A 20,486-nucleotide genomic window follows, 5' to 3' on the forward strand; every position below is an offset into this window, starting at 1 on the left:
CAACTGGAATACTAGCCCATTATGCATATATGAGAATGCACAGTCCCTTTAAGGGGGTAGTACACCCCTAGCCAATTTTTTTTGCCTATTTTTGTGTTTTTCTCGAAAATTATAGCGCATTGGTGACAAGTAAGATATGTATATTATAGGGGCAAGGACTACAACTACTGCACTGAAAATTGATTTATTGATAAAATATTGGTTTTCCCTCATTTGTGACTGTAACTCCACAAGTTGTCTGTGCTGAAATAAAATTTCCAGTGTAGCAGTTGTAGTCCTTGCCCCTATAATATACATATCTTACTTGTCACTAATGCTGCTATAATTTTTGAGAAAAGTGCAAAAATAGGCACAAAATTGGCAAGGGGTGTAGTACCCCCTTAAATATAATAAATTAAATGAAAATATAAATCATAGTCAATTGAAAACATACCAGTTACATTAAATATCATTTATAGAAAAATAAAGTTATCTATTACTTGACTGAGTTTGTGTACCAAACCAAATTTGATTGATGGGAACAAAGAAAAATATTGTTAGTAAATTGCATGTGTATGTATATTGTGACATGCATAAAAACAGATGGTTGAGTGGTTCTAATAATTGCACAAGTACATGATTGCTATTATTGTATGTAAACGAGAAATTATGTAACTTTTAGTATTTCAATTTTAAGTGTTCTATTATGATGCTATAATAATAAACAGTTCAAGAGAGAAATTAAACATTAGCCAGTGTAATTATTGCATGTTTTACTGTCTCTTACCAGGTATCATGACTATCATTAGGGTTATAAATATATTCACCAGTGTTGCAATATGTCGGCAAAATTCATGACATATTTTTTTTTTTTTTGAAAAAGGCACAAAAATCATGGAAAAGTTCAGGGAGGAGACTGGATGTGATATGTCTATTTTTGACATCACTATTGGGTCACTATCATGAAATCTTCACAAATAATTAATTCTAAATCATAAAATGTGTTATGTGTTTGCTAAATCAAAAATAATTATGTTATTCCAAAACCACTTTCAGCATTGTAGTGCCGTAAGGCTTGTGCTTTCATAATGCGTGTCCTGTACTGCCTTGAAAAGTCATGAATTTTGGTTTAAATTACAAACATTTCATAAATAAATGTGGAATGTATTGTTAATTGAAATTCAAAGAGAAAGTGACCATCCAAACTTGTTAAAGACAGGCATTCAAGAAGGAAGCAATATATCAGATCAATAATGGGTGTTTGGAGGCCAATGGAAGTACTATGACTACCACAAACAAAATTGATGGATACAAATGAAAACCCAGCCCATCCCCAACATGCCATTAAACCTAGAATCCGGACCCTAAAAACCCAACCTGAATTACCTTAAACCCCAAACAGTACCCTTAAACCCAACAAACACGTACCCTTAAAGCCTAACTACTTGTACCCTTAAACCCTAACACGTACCCTTAACCTCCAAAACGCAGGACTAACCTTAAACCCCAACACTTACCCTTAAACCCAAACATGTACCTTTAAAATTCCCAACAAGTTAGCCCTAACCTTTAAACCCAAACCCAACCTACCTGTACCCTTCCTTAACCCCCAACATGTAGGCCCTGGTCCCCAAACTATATGTACCTATATGTCCAACAAGTCAGACCTACCCTTTAAACCCAAACCCAACCTGTAGGCCTACCCTTAAACCCCAACACGTAGGTACCATTATTCCCCAAACTGCACCTTTAAACCCCAACACGTAGGCCAAGGCCTATCCTTAAACCCAACCTGAACTGCCTTCCAACCAGTCCCTGAAACCCAACATACAAACATGTACCCTTAAAGCCCAACCGCATGTACCCTTAAACCCCGACACGTACACTTAACCCCCAAACGTAGGCATACCCTTAGAGCCCAACATTTACCCTTACACCCCAACATGTACGTGTACCTTAAAAACTCCCACAAGTCAGACCTGCCCTTTAAACCCAAACCCAACCTGTAGGCCTACCCTTCCCTAAACCCCAACATGTAGGCCCTTGTCCCCAAACTGTAGACCTATACGTAGGCCTAACCCCAACATATGTACCTTTAAAACTCTAACCTAAAGTCAGGCTTGCCTTTAAAACCCAAACCCAACCTGTAGGCCTACCCTTAAACCCCAATATGAAGCCCGGGGGGGCCACTGTAGTGGTGAAGGTGGGTATCAGGCGCGTCCGTAAATTCACGTAAAAAGGGTATTTTTTCAGACTGGGGCACGTTACGTGCGTAACGTGAATAGGGTATCAAATTCATGTAAAATTCGTGTAAAAGGGTATGTTTTTGGAGCTCTTACGTACTTAGGGTAGTTTTGTCAAGTTTGGGATTTTGTGCTTTCTCCTTCATTCTTGAAAAGTGAAAGAAAAATCTGCGGTCTTTTCTCCCTACTTCAATGCTACACCCCAAAAGCCAGCCTTCAGCTGTCCGCGATGACAGATCCCTACTGGCCCAGCTAGCATACTAAACACGAGGTCCCCGGACAAGGTCACAACCTGTCCAGAACATACAACCAATCAGCATGCGTTATGCCTTTTTCTTAACTGTGGAGTCAATATGAGGAAAAATATAAGAGACTTTCCAATTGGCTGAACCTCTTTAAACTCATCAATATTCATGATAGTCTTGATAAGCTTCCTGCCCAATGCAATCACGAACTTTGTAAACAAGCTGTGTGAACGAACTTTTGACATGTGTTACATTTTACCGGGGTATTTACAAACACGCCAATTGAATAATTTGGAACTATTTGCTGGCTTTCCTTTAATATAAATCAATGAGTTTCAGGATTGGTTGGATTTACCACTAAATCCAGCATGATAATTAATGCTCTAGGATGTTTTAAATGGAGACGAAATTAGGAAATAGACCAAGCGAGACTGGCCATGTGTGTCTTCCCACTTCATAATGAATCGCCATGGTCGTCATTTGCGTTGGACTTGCAGTTCAAAATTCTTGGAAATGTGGAGAATTGGGTACATCCCAATCCCAAAAAATAAATTCTAATATTTCAATCCAAAGGGTTGGACCTGTGATCCAAAAAGGGGAAATTATTGGCACAAAAATCTTGAGAATATTGGACATACTGCATGACCTGTGAGGTAAGCTTTAACATGTTCTTGAACCAGACTCTGGCTTATATGCAGAGCCACCGGCACATCGACAAAAAGCTCCTGAAGGCAGCAACTTCTTATTTAGGATTAAAAGTACCTGTTTCTGTGTGTTTACTTGTTTAGGGGTAATAATTGCATAAATTACTTGTTTAGGGTTGGGTGAAAGACAACTACTTGTTTAGGGTAGCAAATCGTGCTACTTATACTTGTTTAGGGGTGAAAATTTCAGTCTCAGAAATACTTGTTTAGGGTGCTTTTTGAGAGTCCACGGACGCGCCTGATACCCCCCTTCACCACTACAGTGGCCCCCCCGGGATATGAAGGCCCTGCCCTAAATCCCCAACCTGTACCTGTAGCTGTAAACCACAACACATGTATGCCCTTAAACCCCATGACATCTACGAAACTCCAACATGTACCCTTTAAACTCCAAACCAACCCCCTGAAACCCATGTAGGGCCGCGTACCTTTAAAATGCCCCCATCCATTACCTGACACACAATGACAGGCCAGATCATTTTGGAATTTGGAAACCGCATAGGCTTAATTCTGTGGCATATAAGTTTAAAAAACACTGAAATATTGTCTAAAAACGTGACAACAGCGAGCAGGAAATTGTGCATACTATTTGCCACCGTTTTCCTATTGTTTTTCTGTGCCTTTTATGAAGTATAATATTGCAAGATGCCCAAAACACACGTGCCTCCTATTTTTCTGTAGGCCAATGTTCTTTAGCCTGGCTTCAACATTTTGTTTGAGCTTGGTCATATCAAGACCCAAGCGTGTCTCGCACGGAACGACCATTTAAACAAACAAACGAAAGTAGGCCTAAATATTATACCACCTATGGCTAGAATTTTCTTTGGATGTGGAGGATACAAATTTACAAAAAGTGAGCGTCAATGAAATTGCGACCCCCCCTCACCGATACACCTACTTACCCCTACGCTAAAATTTTATTGAAATCAGTCTTTTGAATAAATTAAACACACTATCTGTGGTCATTTGTGACTCTCTATATTTTGGTCATCAATTTGTTTTTCTTTAAAACCTCCCCGCCCCCCCCCTCCGTATAATTGGGACCCACCCCTTCCGAAGAAAATGAGAGCCCCTAAGCCCTAAACACAGATCCCATGCAAGTATCAATCCGGAGCAGACGCCAGTACCAATCTGTTAAATACAGCCTTGGATACCTTCATCAAATGAACGGGTTATTTTCTCCTAACATTATGCAAATACGAAAATACCAACATGCAAATTAACCTCAATGCACACCGAGTGTATATAAGTACTATCACCATGATATCATAGTATACTACGACTCTGTCACGGTCAAAACGTGATGAACCACTGGTTTTTCATGGCAACGGGATCATCGCGCAGCACCGGCGTCGATGCCGGCGTCGACGTCTTTTTGGGGCGCCCTCTACGGAGGGTGCACCATATAGGCATGACTTTGTGAAAAGCTTCTAATTTCACTCTTATTAGATTTACTCCGCAATTGTTTTGCTAAAATTATGCCCTTGCTCAGAAATAAAACCACCATTTGCTTGGATTTTATTTAGGGTGATACTAATTTAATGATTTTAAAAGGTATTTCTAGTATAATGGCTCTCCATACACAAATGAACAAACACAATGGAGGGGTCATTTTGCCATGCTTCGAGAGGAGTGTCACCCCGTTGGTATAAGATAGCACGGGCCAATTCGCCCGGCAATTCGCATGATAATACAAGTAAAAACAGGTGATAGGTATGAATGGTTTTGGAACCGAACTACACACCTGTGCCTCTATTACCTTAGAGCTGTCCCATGTCTCATATCCCTGAATAAACCAACCGTAACGGTATAACAATTGATATGGCATTCGTGTGTTGAGCCTATAGAAATCAGTTCCAATGTTTTTTATATATATATACATTAATGTCCATATTTGTGGAATACAGTATTGGCGAGTTGTAATTTACTTTGCAGAGTTTTTCTGCCTCCAAGAGGCAGTATGTTTTGGAATATCCGCCCAAAATGCCGCACATTGCGCGGCATGTAGGCCGATTGTACAAATTTATATTCTAACAAGCACTCTAATTTCCGCCCAATATTGAGAGCCAATATCCCCCACTTCTCTGCGCCATACATAAATTCGCCTATCGCCATTTCCCTAAATTGAATGTTTAAAAAAGGTAATCACGCTTCCTTAGCATGTGCAATAAATTAGCATTAAAATTAATCTTATTCTATAGGGATTCTAGAAACACATACATGACCTAGCAAGTGGCACCACTGGCGTGGGTCAGGAATTATTCTACCTCCAAGAGGCAGTATATTTTGGAATTTCCGCCCAAAATGCCGCACATTGCGCGGCATGTAGGCCGATTGTAAAATTTTATATTCTGACAAGCACTCTAATTTCCGCCCAATATTGAGAGCCCAATATATTTATCCCCCACTTCTCTGCGCCATACATAAATTCGCCTATCGCCATTTCCCTAAATTGAATGTTTAAAAAGGTAATCACGCTTCCTTAGCATGTGCAATAAATTAGCATTGAAATTAATCTTATTCTATAGGGATTCTAGTAGGGGGGTGTGTTATTTTGCAAATTTCAACTTTTTAATATGAATTGCAGCTCAAAATATGGTATCAACATTGGAAATCAAGAATATGAAAGAATTTTATTCAAAAAAGATTTCTAACCCCTGTACATGCCCCTTGAAGCAAGGTTTCCGAATTCGGCAGGCTTGTATACTTACTACATGTAGCAGACGACATTAATGGAAGTTCAAATGGCTGTGAACACTTGATTAAAGTGCTTTTCGCTAAAACTATGGGTTTTGTATGTGGCCTTCTTGATTAGCTAGTGTGAAATTAGTTCCATATGATGACATTTGAGCAATTTTGGACATTTATAGGTTAGTGTGGTGTAAAAAGTGAGTAGGCCTATCTTTGTGATCTTAGAAGCAGCAAGTGGAGTAGAAACTAAAACACTTTAAAATGAAAAGAGAAACTTTGTCATCACAGATCAAACAGCTCATAGTGTAGGTGTAGAAAGTCTTATTGATGAAAGGCTGGATTCTGGGTTTATGTCTGACCATCTTTTCTGTAAGGTGTAGGCCCTAAGGTCCGTATGCACAAAAGAGTTAGACTGGTCTAAGTGGAATTGAGTTCCATCAGGAATGGTCTTTTACTCTTATTTACTTCATAGAGTAGCTATAGCAAATTCTAAAGATTTACATGCAAAGTTCAAAAAAATAGATTAAGAAAATGTAAAGGGAATTGTCCCTTGTCCTGGGACTAAATTCCACTTAGACAAGGTCTAACTTTAGACCCGGTCTAACTCATTTGTGCATACGGACCTAAGATAAAGAGTCTTACCAAGCACGTAATTGAGAACAGAATAGGTAGACAAGATAATGCCCAAGAATAGGCCTAATATTACTCAACTATTGCCTCATCGTCGAGCAATTTGACTCAACAGGCACTTGGCTGCATACAAAGTTAATAAATCATTGAACAAGTCCAATGAATCATCCACATTTCCCAGTGAGCCTGAAGGACAAACGCTTTTTAAAATGACTTATACTAGCTATTTAGAAGATCTTCAAAAGTAGGCCCTATATGAACACATACTTGCATGCATTGTCAGTGCATCTTGGATCTGGACTCCCTGAAAACCATAATTATAGTCTTTAATACTATACAGGAGCTCTGATTAGTTTACATCATATTATGGAGAGCCATAACTAAACTTCAACAGTTACAACCTACTCAAAACTGATACCAGCCTTTTATCAACTTTATGATGACTAATTGCGCAATAATCCCAAGAACCTTCTTAACATCAACATACCAGCATTCTCCTTTGTGTCAATGGACAGATTCCAGCAAATCAAGTACATGTATGATAATAACATATTATGATAGGCCTACTCATTTAAAGTAGCCGAATCCTTCTCATATATGAAGCCACAAAGATAAAGATGAACGATTATGTCTTGTTCCGGGTTTCAGAAGCAGAAGGGAGACAGTTTTACCTTTGGGGAATGTGATCTTACAGCTGAGTATGCCATAGGCCTATCTTCCATGGATCCAGAGAAGCTTGACAAGCCACCGATCCAAAACCTTGCAGCTGGGTATCTTGAAGTATCTTGAAGGGACACAAGTCTTTCACTTCTTAAATCAAGTGATGTTTGCAATTAAAAGATCATAGAAAACTGTGTGTGAAATATAATGCCAAAAACCTGAACCTCTATTTGAGGCAATGTGATGTCTAAGGCAGACTGCAGCTGGATTAATGGACTTATATGAAACATTGTATTCTCTTCTAGACAAATAAAAAGTGATTTTATCCTCCAGCTGATAAGCTGTTTATGTTATTGTCGACACATTTGATCAAACTCAGGATTTACAATACAAAATAATTATTTAATAGGCTCATGAACGTCAATTTCTTTCAGTTTCTATGATAACCTACTACATTAAGCAATGTGCAAGGCTGCCGAATTCGGCAACCTTGTTGCCAAATCTTCAGGGGGCATGTACAGGGGGGTAATCTACTTAAATTTATTTTTAATGATCATATTCTTGTTTAGTATAGTTGATACCATATTTTCAGCAGGAATTCATAAAAAGTTGGAATTATCACACCCCCCTAATTCTAGAAACACCTACATGACCTAGCAAGTGGCACCACTGGCGTGGGTCATGAATTATGCATTAGAATATTTTCAAGCTCAGTACGTTGTATAATTGAAGACCGAATTAAAAAGACTAGCTTGCGTATGCCGTCCTGTCAACCAGACCAAAAATGCCATACTGCGCAGGTCAGCAACCAATCACGGCGCGCCTTTGTCATGACGTCAGACGCAAACTAGTCTTTTTTTTAATTCGGTCTTTAATTATAGGTTGTAGCCTCATCAGCACAGCAGCTTATCGTAGAAGACAATCCGGAATCGACAACCTTTATGCTGTGGCAATGGGAATACACATCAAACAAGGTTTAATTTCATGATTACATGAAACCTGATTATCAATGCAAAAACTTTGGCTGGAGAAGTTGAAGCTGACGTTCACGGCGACACTTTGGATGTGATAATTTGACATCATGGATTGTTTTGTGCAAAATTGGAGGTATTTTTGTGCCGTTTAAAGGGGCATTTCGTGATCCACAGCCTCATCCAATGCTCCAATTTGAACGAAATTGGTCTCAAATTGCTTGTTATGTAAAAATAAGTAAAATAAGGAATAGTTGTAACCATGTAGGATGTTTCGTTACCTAGAAAACGTCACAACATAGGTTGTGGTCAATACCGGGGTAGGCTGTAATGGGGGATTGACCTTTATGGCCAATTTTGTCAATAACGAAGCATTTTAGACCGTGCAAACAATTCCTTTTTTGACTTGCTTTTGCATGACGAGCAATTTGAGACCATTTGCGTTGAAATCGGAGCATTGTTAATTTTTGGCCCCTGTGTGGCCAAAACAACTGACCACCGCTCAAAATTTGACCTTTTTGCTTATAACTCAAGAACGGTAAGTCGCAGGTAGGTCAAACTATACTTTTTCTGAATACTTGCAATGAGAGGAATAATTTGGTGTGCTTGTTAACCAGATTTGAGCAACTTTGAAATTTGACCCATGTGTTGACCTTTAACCTTGAATATGGCCGGAGTGCCGGGAAATATTTTTTGTTAACATCTTGAATGAGTTATAGGAGTCCTGGGGGGATGCACATTAAAACCTGGTAGATACCCGACTATTAAGCGTGCATTGACAACCTACATTGAGACCCCTGAAGTTTAGTCTCGGTACCAGCCAATTTAAGCTCCTCCGTCACTTAAAAAAAAACGTCTGGCGACAATCTCATATTACGTCTTTTCTGATTGGCTGAATATCAACTCGGTAAAAAACCGAGGTAAATTGGCCGGCTGTTAATCAAGCACCTGATCAAGCGCTGGCCTTCAGCGCATGCAGCGGTTGATGGACAGCCCGAAATCATAGACCCTATATAGGGTCTATAAATCCACACATACACGCGAGTACGTGCTGGTTTTTTTCTGGCATGAAAGGCAATATCAGACGATTGGCGCCTCCGTGACTGTCTAGGCTTTTGCCGCTTGCGGTTTCAGTTTAGCTACAAATCTGGGCGTACAGATATCAGACTCTTGTTAAATTACGAACTCACGTGGTTCTTAGCCAATTGAAAACATTTTTATATAGAAATCCATAAACCAATCATGCAGTGATTGTTATTTCGAGGCTGTCGCTGCGCCAGACGGTTTGTTTAGTGACGAAGGAGCATAAACCGGCTGGTACCGAGACAAGCTGAAGCTCAGCTGGACTAAGAAAGAAAGAAGAAGAAACCACCGAAAAAACAATAGTCTAGCCGAAGTTCGAATTAGTTGTTTTTTGATATAGGCCTATATCACATAGCAATATTTCAAAACAAGAAATATAATTTCATTGGCTTAACAGGAAAATACGTTTTGGTGTCAAATAATGTGTACAATGAAATACGTTTTATTACGTTGTCTGCACAAAAGAAACAAAGATAAACATACATATAACATCAAACGTTATCATGTTTTCTTCCTAACTACCGGAGGAGTATATTCCTGAGATTACATTAATGTGATGGGGTATATGAAAAGTACAGTACATTTGACTGCACAGGTTGTGTTACAGATACAGCATCGTAAAGATGATCCTGGGATAACGTATTCAACACCGATAACGTAATGAACATCACATACCCTTTCAAGGCAACAAAATGAAAAACTTTTATGAGAAAATTATAATACAGTGGTGTTGGTAACTTTAATGTTTCCAATATCTACCACATATCTTCTTTCAATAAAATAAAAAAACAAAGGAAATAATGAAAAAAAAATTGCAACTTTTGACATCCTATTGGCGTCATTTTCGTGAGAATTGGCCATATATTCTATAGATATTTGTCAAACTTGTGAATTTGATACTTTTAAATGTTACTTGTTGTGGTAGGCCTAACCGGACTAATATCAAAGCATAAAATGAATGTATATTGACATAAATGTGTTTTATTAACGTTTTTAAGTATTCATGACATTTGATGTAATTTTAAAGCTTTCTCATCAAAAAACAAAATCTTAACATACTTTTTGTGCGGGTGCAGGACACATAGTGATCTGACACACACTCTTTGCTTATTAGACACAAATGTATATAGTAGCGAATGATAAAACAAACAAACAATAAAAAAAATACTTACACAAAAGCAGTGTGGTATAGTTTTTTTTTATTCTATTTCACTCAAGTCCTTCCAATCAGCAATATCAAACATCTACTATATTCTTCGGAATTCCAAGAACGCGACAGTACTGGAAGAGAGTAAAATATTTTAAACTGTTAAATCTTTTGGAGAAATTTTACTCAACTTGCTTAATGTACCGGTATATGGATCCAATATGTAGTAGATAAAGGGTGAGAAACAGACCATTATCAGAAATAATGGGCGTGTTGTTCATGACTGGTGAGATGTTAGTTGGTTTGAGGTTGAGACCCCGATAGGGGTCGAAACCTCAAACCAACTAACATTGACCAGTCATGAACAACACACCATTATTTCTGGTAATGGTCTGTTTTTAACCGTTTATCTTACATATACGGCGAGCAAAATTAAATTGTTTGCATCAAAATATGTATATATAATTGTTTAAAAATAAGTTTAATGCCAAACTGTACTTTCTTGAATTAAAAACACTAACACCTCAGACGCCAGCATTATCAAATCAATAATAGTTATTGATCTCAATTTACATTTGTATTTGAAGTGGTTTGGTAGGTTATTAATCCGCTGGAGTGTATTCACAACGGCCCCGTGACCGTTGTTATTCAAATGATTAGTGAATAATGCAAAGAGTTGTCAACGTTTGTTCTAGGGTTTCAACACCATGAAATTTATATTTTAGAAAAATGCGAGTAACCAGATATTTGAAACACCTAGTAACGTGTGTCCAATGGTGCTCCCCATTATGGGTAGGTCACAGTAAGGCTTTGCACTCCCAGCCTCTGGACTTGTAATGAGTACCGCAGGTTAGTTGCGAAGCTCCCCTGGTCGGGTTGTATCCCGGGGGTTCTTACCTAGTAGCTAATTAGCATGGACCGTTGAGCGTTTTTGGGTTGGGCAAGGATAAAGACAGATTCCCTTCTAGAAACTAATGGCAAGTTTATATACATGTACTGAGTATACATTCAACCAAACGGTTACTTTTCATTTATGAGTATTACCTCGTTATGCTAATTAAATTTTAATTTGCATAAATTTAACTATCTTTATTAATTGAGCACCAGTGGTGTTCTATAAAATAGTATTGTTAATGTTATACGGACTGCAGTAGCCCTCTATAATTTTCTCTTGCCATGTAACATTTGCATTTAAATTGAGCTGTACATGCATTTGTTTTCTAAGTCTACCTGAGACTAGTAACGAACTCAGATTCTACCCGGGGGAGGCACTCCCTATCTGAAATGGCAGGGATGTGCCTCGGCCATGTTAAAAGTAGGGGGCATTCAGGTCAAATGTACAATTACAAAAATATGGGGTCATTCAGTACACAACCTGAATAAAAATGGGGTCATTCGGTATGAAACTTTGAAAAAAGGATGGTCATTGGGGTAGCAAAAGTAAAATGGGAGTCATTGAGTACAGGATTGCCAAAAGAGTATCATTAAGTACACATAAATAAGTGCCAAACTGCGTAAAAACAACTTGGCCACCTTGGAAATGTGAAAAATCTCATTGTTTCTGGAGGAGAACACAAATACCACCTAAATTTGGGAATTAAAAGGGGGGTCATTGGGTACAGCAGGAAATAGAAAAAGGGGTCATTGAGTATGTGAATTTTTAAAGGGGGTCATTGGGTAATAGGTAGGACCATAACACAAAAAAGGGGGTCATTGGGTACAAGCCGGTTTGAAAAAGGGGGTCTATCCCGAGGCACATGATGCATATCTGTCATGGAAGTGCCCCCGGGAGATTCTACATGTATGTTGTGATCCTTTCCATAGTGTTTCTAGAATGTCCATGGTATTCCTTTTGTTTAGCTCGCAGCCCGAGACCGTTATCTTGAGCTATTGTGTTGATAATGGTCTCTGGGCAGCTAGCCACCTCCATTACTCTAGGTAATGGTGTGGGCAGCGAACCTTAAACAAAAGAAATACAATGGATAATCTGTGAATAGAAAAGGGCTAGACGTATATAAATATATAAACTTCTAATGCCCATTTATATTCACCGTTAGGCCAAAAAAAAAAAAAAGTTTGTCTCACGAACCCGCGCGCATAAGTATGTGAAAGCGATACAGCGCGTTTGTCTACGCGCTGACCGCCTTTTTAAAGGTTTTTTTTTTCCCCCGATTTTTCTGGTTCCCGATAGTTCGACCAACGTAGTAAAAATGAATTCCTCAATGTCAGAAAACCATCGAAAATGTCAGGCAGCGCGTATGCCATTAGTGTTGCAGATAGCCCGTAACCCACACCGTAGCCTCAGTCTCGCTAGTTTCACGCCATCCTTGCAACGGCACGGAGCGTAAAGCCGACGAAGCAAAGTGGATGCAATATAAAAGGACTTAGCCTACGGAGAACTCTGCGATCGAGTGAAGCCATGTTGTTTTCATAAATTTTTGTATTTTTTGTAGCTGTTTTTTAACGAATTTTAGAACACTAGATGACCCAATTGGTCATTGTATTTTTACACTCAATATGCATTCTGCATACCAACACAATAGATACAATTTGAAACAAAAAGCCACATTGTACTCTAGGTTGGTACATATGAGCGAGAATTGATCGGTCCATAGAGGGGTAAAAAAGGCGAAAACTGAAGAAACCTCTCGATAGAGTACCGAAAGCTCACTCAGCCCTCTAAATATTCACCTCTATGGAAACATCAAATCTCGCTCATACCAACATTTGTATCGTAACTTTGTATTTTGCACTGATTTTTAATAGTGATCAGCTCTAGGAAGGCAAATAAAATACAGTTACAGAATATTAACATTGTAAATGTGTTGCTTCTCTTTCATTGTAAGACCACTTGTAGTTTTCCAATACCTGTCTTGTGATTTTCATTTGTCTCAGGCTAAAAAAAACCAAAAAAACCAAAAAAAACCGCATTAGCATAGCTTCTAAACCAAAAAAAAAAAAAAAAAAGCATAGCACTTAGCTTTTTTGGCAAATGTTCGTGAGACAAACCTTTTTTTTTTTTTTGCCTTATGTAGGCCCTATTCTTCTCCCGTGTGTTATAATTTACGCGTACGAGCTCCCCTTCATAGCCATATTAGAGAGATTGCGATGTTCCATACGCAGCACGTGTAGTGGACAGTGCGTTTTAACGTTTCTACGGTGTTAAATATTGCTAGTCTCGGTTCCAAACTGCATTGCTCAATTCATAGCGGGCTGTAGAAGAATTAAAATATCACAGATATACTTTTATAGGTGCTGCGGTTCTTGAGTTACGTTGTGAAGAGGGCTGAAACAACAACACTTTTGTAAAACGTACATAACTAATTAACAACAATAAATTAAGCAAGTTTGCAGAGTATACGATTTGTAGAATGAACTTTTGCAAAACATCAAGGTCTTAATTTTCAATAATATATTGATCTAGATAATGAAAATCGATTTTTAGGTTGCTTCGACCAACAATACCTCGTCTACCCTTAATGTTGAATTGATTGCGTGTTTACCATGTTCCATTGCATTTATACCACAAACCAGCATGACGTCACGATGTGCCTGTCGCTGGAACGTATCCAACTAGGTTAGTCAAATTTAAAAAAATCACCCACCACTAAATGCAACAGAATCCATTTCACATGTGTCCATCTCCCAAATTCTCACACAAAAACATATATCAAAAGTCCCAAAAAATCTAAGTAGTGGAACAGTGCATAATTTGCATAAATCCAAAATGGCCGCTTATGCAGGGGGTGAAATTTCAAATTTGGTCAAATCTTGCTTTAAAAAAACTATACCAATGTATTGCTCTTGTCATAAGGATTATGAAAAGGTATAGTTTGACCTATCTTCGATGTATATTTCTTGAGTTATAGGTCAAATGTCAAAATTTGGACTCCACATTGGGACAAAATATGAAAAAGTCTCTGATTTTGATCAAAATGGTCTCATAATTGTTTCGCTTGCACAAGTATTTAATAAAAAGAATAGTTTGCCTTATTTCAGGTGGTTTGTTACCTTGGTAACATGGCAAAGATGATAAAATACCATTCAGCCGTATTGACCTTGACCTATTTTGTGGTGTTACCTATGTAACAAAACATCCAAAACCACTTTCATCATTTTGATATATTTGTGCCAAAGGAACAATTTGAGACCAGTTGGATTAAAATTGGAGCATGTAAACGCCCGTGGGCCCCAAAATTTGACCTTTGTTGGGTTGTATCAAAGTGGCTAGAATACTTTGGTTGTATCAATGTTGATCAGACGCAGTGCTGTATACGTTACCAATATCATAGATAAACATACATTTTGAAACAATAAAACAATTGAATATCTGAGTGGAAGAAGGGCCCAACTCAATCAAAACTGTTTTTGAGATATTAAGAAAAATCTTAATAAAAAGTTTTATAGACAGAATGTTTTCATCTTCAGGGGACCTTACATGAATATACAACATCACATACATTCGAAATTATATATGATGTTTCCATGGCAACGGTACAGGTCTTAATACGAGCTGGAGTTGGGCCCTTCTTCCACTAATATACTGCAAGTGCTACTTCTATAAGCCGATGTGTTATAAATAGCTACAGAAACTTGGTAATTATCCATTACTTGCACAAGTAGAAGCATGTAATAATAATGTTAACAAGAAAGTTTACTGTAGTGAAAAGCAGATTTCATGGATGAACAAAATTCCTCTTTAACCCAATATTTGTGGAAGAAGGGTCCAACTCCATGGAGTTGGGCCTTTCTTCCATGAAAACCATTATTAAGTGTACATGGAAGACTATTTATAGAGTGGATTTTGGCTTATCTTTCACACACAAGGAAGAACAGTCTGCTGGCAATAAAATGCTGGGTCTAACTCATTTTTGTAAAAAATTGGAGTTGGGCCCTTCTTCCACTCAGGTATTCAATTGCAAAATTCCGAAAACTTTATCATTTATTCGGTGCTTTTTACATTATTGGTCTTCATGCTATCAGTCATTGTCCTGATCAAATAAGATAATTATCATCATCCAACATTGATAATATATGTGACATGATCAAGGGGAATGAGTCACATGTCGATCCTGGTCGAAAATAAGTTTTACATATGTTTCTTAAGAGGACATTTGGAGCCTTCTGAAACTGAAAACCCCATTTTGATATGACTTTTCTTTGTGAAGTTACGTCAATTTATCAATCGCTGAAAACAATATAAAACAAAAGAATTTTAACACTTTCTTTGCCAATATCTCAAAATCAATATTAGCGACATCCGACTCATTTCCCTTGATTGTGTCACATATATACAAAAACAATTCCAAAAACTTTATCACTTACATCTTTAGTTATATCATATGGCGTATCACTCATATTTTATTTGGATAGATAATGGTTGTTTGTCATCAGCGAACATTATTGTTGAAGAATAAAACAATTAAAAATTCTAAAATATCATATTTATTTTTTCTTAAATAGATCACGATATACAGATATATCGAGTCTAAGATAGACGGTTGGGTGACACTGATTATAGAAAGAAATTCACACCAAGTTAGTTCTCAACCCCCGGTTCTCAACATGTTAGGCTATCGTTCAATTTTACTGGACTGTTATTTTCGAAAGGTGTTCAATGTGCCGGTTTTCATATCTACGTTCCTTTGGCAAAAATAAATCAAAATGAAAAAATTTGCCATTGATTTGTTACATCGTTAACATCAGCAAATGGGTTAAACTCGATAGGGCTCAATGGATTTTCGTCTTTTCTGCCATGTTACCCCAAGGTAGCAAAGCACCTGAGATATGACAAACTATTCTTTTTTAAATGTTTTTGCAAGCGGGTCAATATTAGGCAGAAACAAAACACTGATACTGTGTCTGAGCAAAATATCTAGGCCTATGTCGACCGTAAGCTACCGTAACCGTCTTACAAAATTATAAATTGATTTTGATTGTTCTGAGACTGTACTTCAAATTGTGCTGCATCAGGTGAAATTGCAGCACAACTTTTAGACTATGCCATAGTCGATTTTTGATAAATAAAAATGTTATTAATCGTGATGAACGCATTCAGTTGAACTCGAAATTATACTGATATTTAGTACATCAAAATACTAGTATAAAATGGTTATGAAAAAGTTTAGGCTATATAATTATATTTGTGACAGTAAAAGTAAAGTATAGGCCCTACGTAGGCTTATATTATTGAATGCAACATATCATAATGGCGTAATTATAATGACACTTCAATACTGAACAATTCTAATTTTAGAATCTGCCAGTTTATTATCCGAAAAACCGACTATGGACTTTCACTTTTAAGCAGAACTTTACCCCAGGACTCACACACTGTCAATCATACTTGTTTATCAATAAAATCTAACCACAAGACTAAGCATGGTGGTACAATACGCGCTAGATGCATACGTTCATCCACCAGCACAAAAGCGCCGCATTCCCTAGATAGTTGTGTACCATGTATAGTTATAATGGTACCAGTACGCGTCGGGAGGATTTAAACAATAACGAGATCTGGGCGACCAATCACAAGCCAGATTCATTTTAAAGATGCATTACATCATCACCAATTTTAGTTAGGCCAGAAATTGGCCTAACTCTCAAAAGGCAAAGTCAGTAGTCCACTTGGGAAGCTAACAAACAGAGGGCGTACGGTGACTGAAAAGATCAGTTGTGAAAATCTATCAATTGTGCACTCATTAATTAAATCAGAGTTTTAAGCTTAATGTAATAGCCAGAGTAGTGCACAATTGGCAAGTGGACTACGGAGAAGTCTACACAACTTTCAAAACGGAGATGCAAAATTGCACCCAAGCTAAAAAAAAATTCAAACACTGAAATTCAACCCGACTTTCTCTATTATTATCGGGAATTGCCTGTCACACATGATCGCACACAAGGTCGTAGGCAATTGGTCGGACCTCATCTGCCCAGAACATATTGACCCAGGTCAGCATACCACCATATCCTTCCCGACATGCTTTGTAGCCAAGTCCGTAGAAGAGTGGATCCACACACTATGTACACAAATATACATTGGCCACATTTTATCATACGATTAATACGACTTTATTAAACATGGTAACAAATATTCTCTAGCAAATCGGTTATAGATAGAACTGGTAGGCATATTATAAATTCGGGATCACACCACTCTTCGCCATACATAAATTCGCCCAGTCATATTTCCCAAATATGAAATTTTAAAAAAAAAAGTGAATTTTAGTTTGGCAGAGGTGGGCCGGGCCTCGAACCCACGCCGCAGCTGCATACAGAATCTCCAAGTCCAGCGCGCTAATCCATTGGACCACGTGAGTTTTTGTAGCCATAATGTTCGTTCGTTCGTTCGTTCGTTTGGTTCGCTCTCGTAGGAGCAGGGTCATTGCTAAAAAGCTTGTCCCTCTGGTTGCAAAAGTCTGTTCAAAAGAACAGGAACTGGGTAACTTTTGGTCGCTGTATAAGCCGACCCACAAAGCCATAATGAATTTTAAACATATATAGGGTACCTGCAGGGAATATGGGACCATTAAGGACGTTTAGCTTATTTGCATAAAAACTAAAGAAGATATGCCCACAAGAGATTGTTATGATGAACAACCTGTCCTTTAAGATTAATAAGACAGGCAATGTTACCTTGTTTTTATGTTTGTTTGGACGCTATGACGTCAAAATGACGTCATCGTCAAGTGTCCCATATTACCTGCATGTGCAGGTAATATGGGACACTGTGTTATCACTATGGTGAAAATCAAAAAGTTCAGAAAATCACTCTTTTGTTCTAAAAACATTTTTGTTACATGATTTTGAATGTTAAATGCAAATTTCTACAAGAAAATTCAATTTTCTAAATAGTTTTGCTTTTCGCATTGACAATGCACACAATTTCCTATGTATCCCATATTACCTGCACCCATTCAGTTGAAAATCAGAGAAAATAATCATTTATAAAAGGAAAGTGCCACTTGTCAGTGGAATTTTACCTGCTGATAAGCTTAACCCATCACCAAACGATCATAAAAAATGACAAATGCCCCCTCAGTACCAAAGTTTTTGGATACACAATCATAAAATGTGACGTCATTGATTTTATATCAGGCCAAAAAAACGACATAATTTTTGGGGCAATTTCACTCTTTTTGGCATTGATTTCCAAGAGTTTGATACACAGACTCCAAAACTGCATTTCTAGAAGCACAATTGATGTCTTTAAACACTTAAACTTAAAGTGTTTACCTTCTCTAAGCTACTTTTTGTTAAAATGAAAACAGGTGTCCCATATTACCTGCTGTCCCATATTACCTGCAGCTACCCTATATATAGGTTATAGCAGGGGGATGACACTCTTATTCACATTTTCATTTTACAACGCAAACCTATATCGAATCCCGGTGGTTTGCGAACAATGAAATGTCCGCATTCCAGATCAATTGAACCCTGGTATGAATTATTTATTAGCTTTCGCCACGATCCGTTTTGCAATAACATAAAAGCACTTCAAATAACAGCCCGTTGAGTTCAATAAACTACGCCCTGAAACCGATAGTGGCCCGTAAGAAGCTCTAGCTCCCATTGACCTCTATACAGGTCAGTGAGCTCTCCATACACAAATGAACAAGTACACACCACTCCACGCCATACATAAATTCTCCCAGTCACATTTCCCCAATATGAAATTTTTAAAAAGTAAAATTTTAATTTTAATTCTTTTAAAGTTTGGCAGAGGCGGGGTTCGAACTCACGGCTCACCGCTTTGGCTAGTATCACGTATAGGCCTACCATACGTCCAGCGCCTTAGACCGCTCGACCACGAAGAACTTGATAGTGTCATCGTGAAAATTTATACCTATAATATTAATAAATCGCAACTTCATTACTGCATCATATTTTGGAATTTTATCTGCTTAAAACATTGTTGTGAATTATAATAAAGCTACCATTATTTATATTGTTGAATTCTCAAGCGCATAGAGACAATTAATACGAGGGTCCTATGAATAGGCCTACATACACAATACATAAAATCGATTTTGATATCGGCCATGTGCTCTGCTGTGCATGTGGTTTCCCGCAGTGGCGGAAGTTGTATTACGAAGTGCATCCGAACTCCATTTTGAAGCAAATGATTTTGACAAGGCATTGGAAAGTAGGTAATGGTGAATCCAACGGACGAGGACACAAAACACATCAAGGATCAATAAATGATACAAGAGGATACCTTGAATATATGAACAAAAGGAAAAAAAAAAAGCAAGGTACACCAACTTGACGTGGGGAACAAGTAAAATACAGACTAGGCAGTACGAAGTGTGGGAACAAAATAGGCATTAGAAGAAAAAGTGTACTAGAACAAGTGATGAAAATCATTGAGCACATAAGTAGACAAAAACCAAACAACCAATATAGGCCTAAAAACAGGCAAAGTTCGGTGCCGAGTGCCAAAGTTATATGGCCAAAAATTGCCAATTCCAGAACCCACGGAGGTGTCAGGAAAACAGTACAAAAGTACACTGGAGTGATGAAAATCACTGTGTACAAAGTAGACAAACAAAACCTAACAGACAAAAGATCAACCGACGTTTCGAGCAGATAAACTGCTCTTCTTCAGGGACAGACGACAAAATATTAAATTAAACAACGAAAACTAAACTCCTCAACGAAAGTTTGGAAAGTTTTTTCAAGCATCTGTATCTCCAATTATTTGTGACATATTCATATCGTGTTGCATATCACTGGATAGCTACAATACTTCCCTTTACAATGACACCCCATTTGAAACAACAACATTTTTCACCGCTGAGTACACGCCTTGTGAATGTAGTGGGGTCTCAAAATGAATTTGCCAAACTGACCATTATTCTGTGCTCAAACAAAGCTAGCCACTAACCTCAATAGCGGGTGGAAAAACCACAGGCAGCCACAATAGTCAGGCACCTTCTCCTCATGCAGGGGGGGTGGGACGTTGAGGTTTCGATACTAGATTTGGGGTTTTGAGGTTGCAAATGGCGCGAAACTTTGTGTTAAAACCAATGGTGGCATATCCGCTAAGATCGATTACGTTGCCCAATTTCCGTCATCAATATCATTTAAACTACCGAACGCACCTCCGCAAGTTTTGGAATGTAGCAAGAAAA

The sequence above is a fragment of the Amphiura filiformis genome, chromosome 19, assembly GCF_039555335.1.
Source record: "Amphiura filiformis chromosome 19, Afil_fr2py, whole genome shotgun sequence".
NCBI lineage: Eukaryota > Metazoa > Echinodermata > Ophiuroidea > Amphilepidida > Amphiuridae > Amphiura > Amphiura filiformis.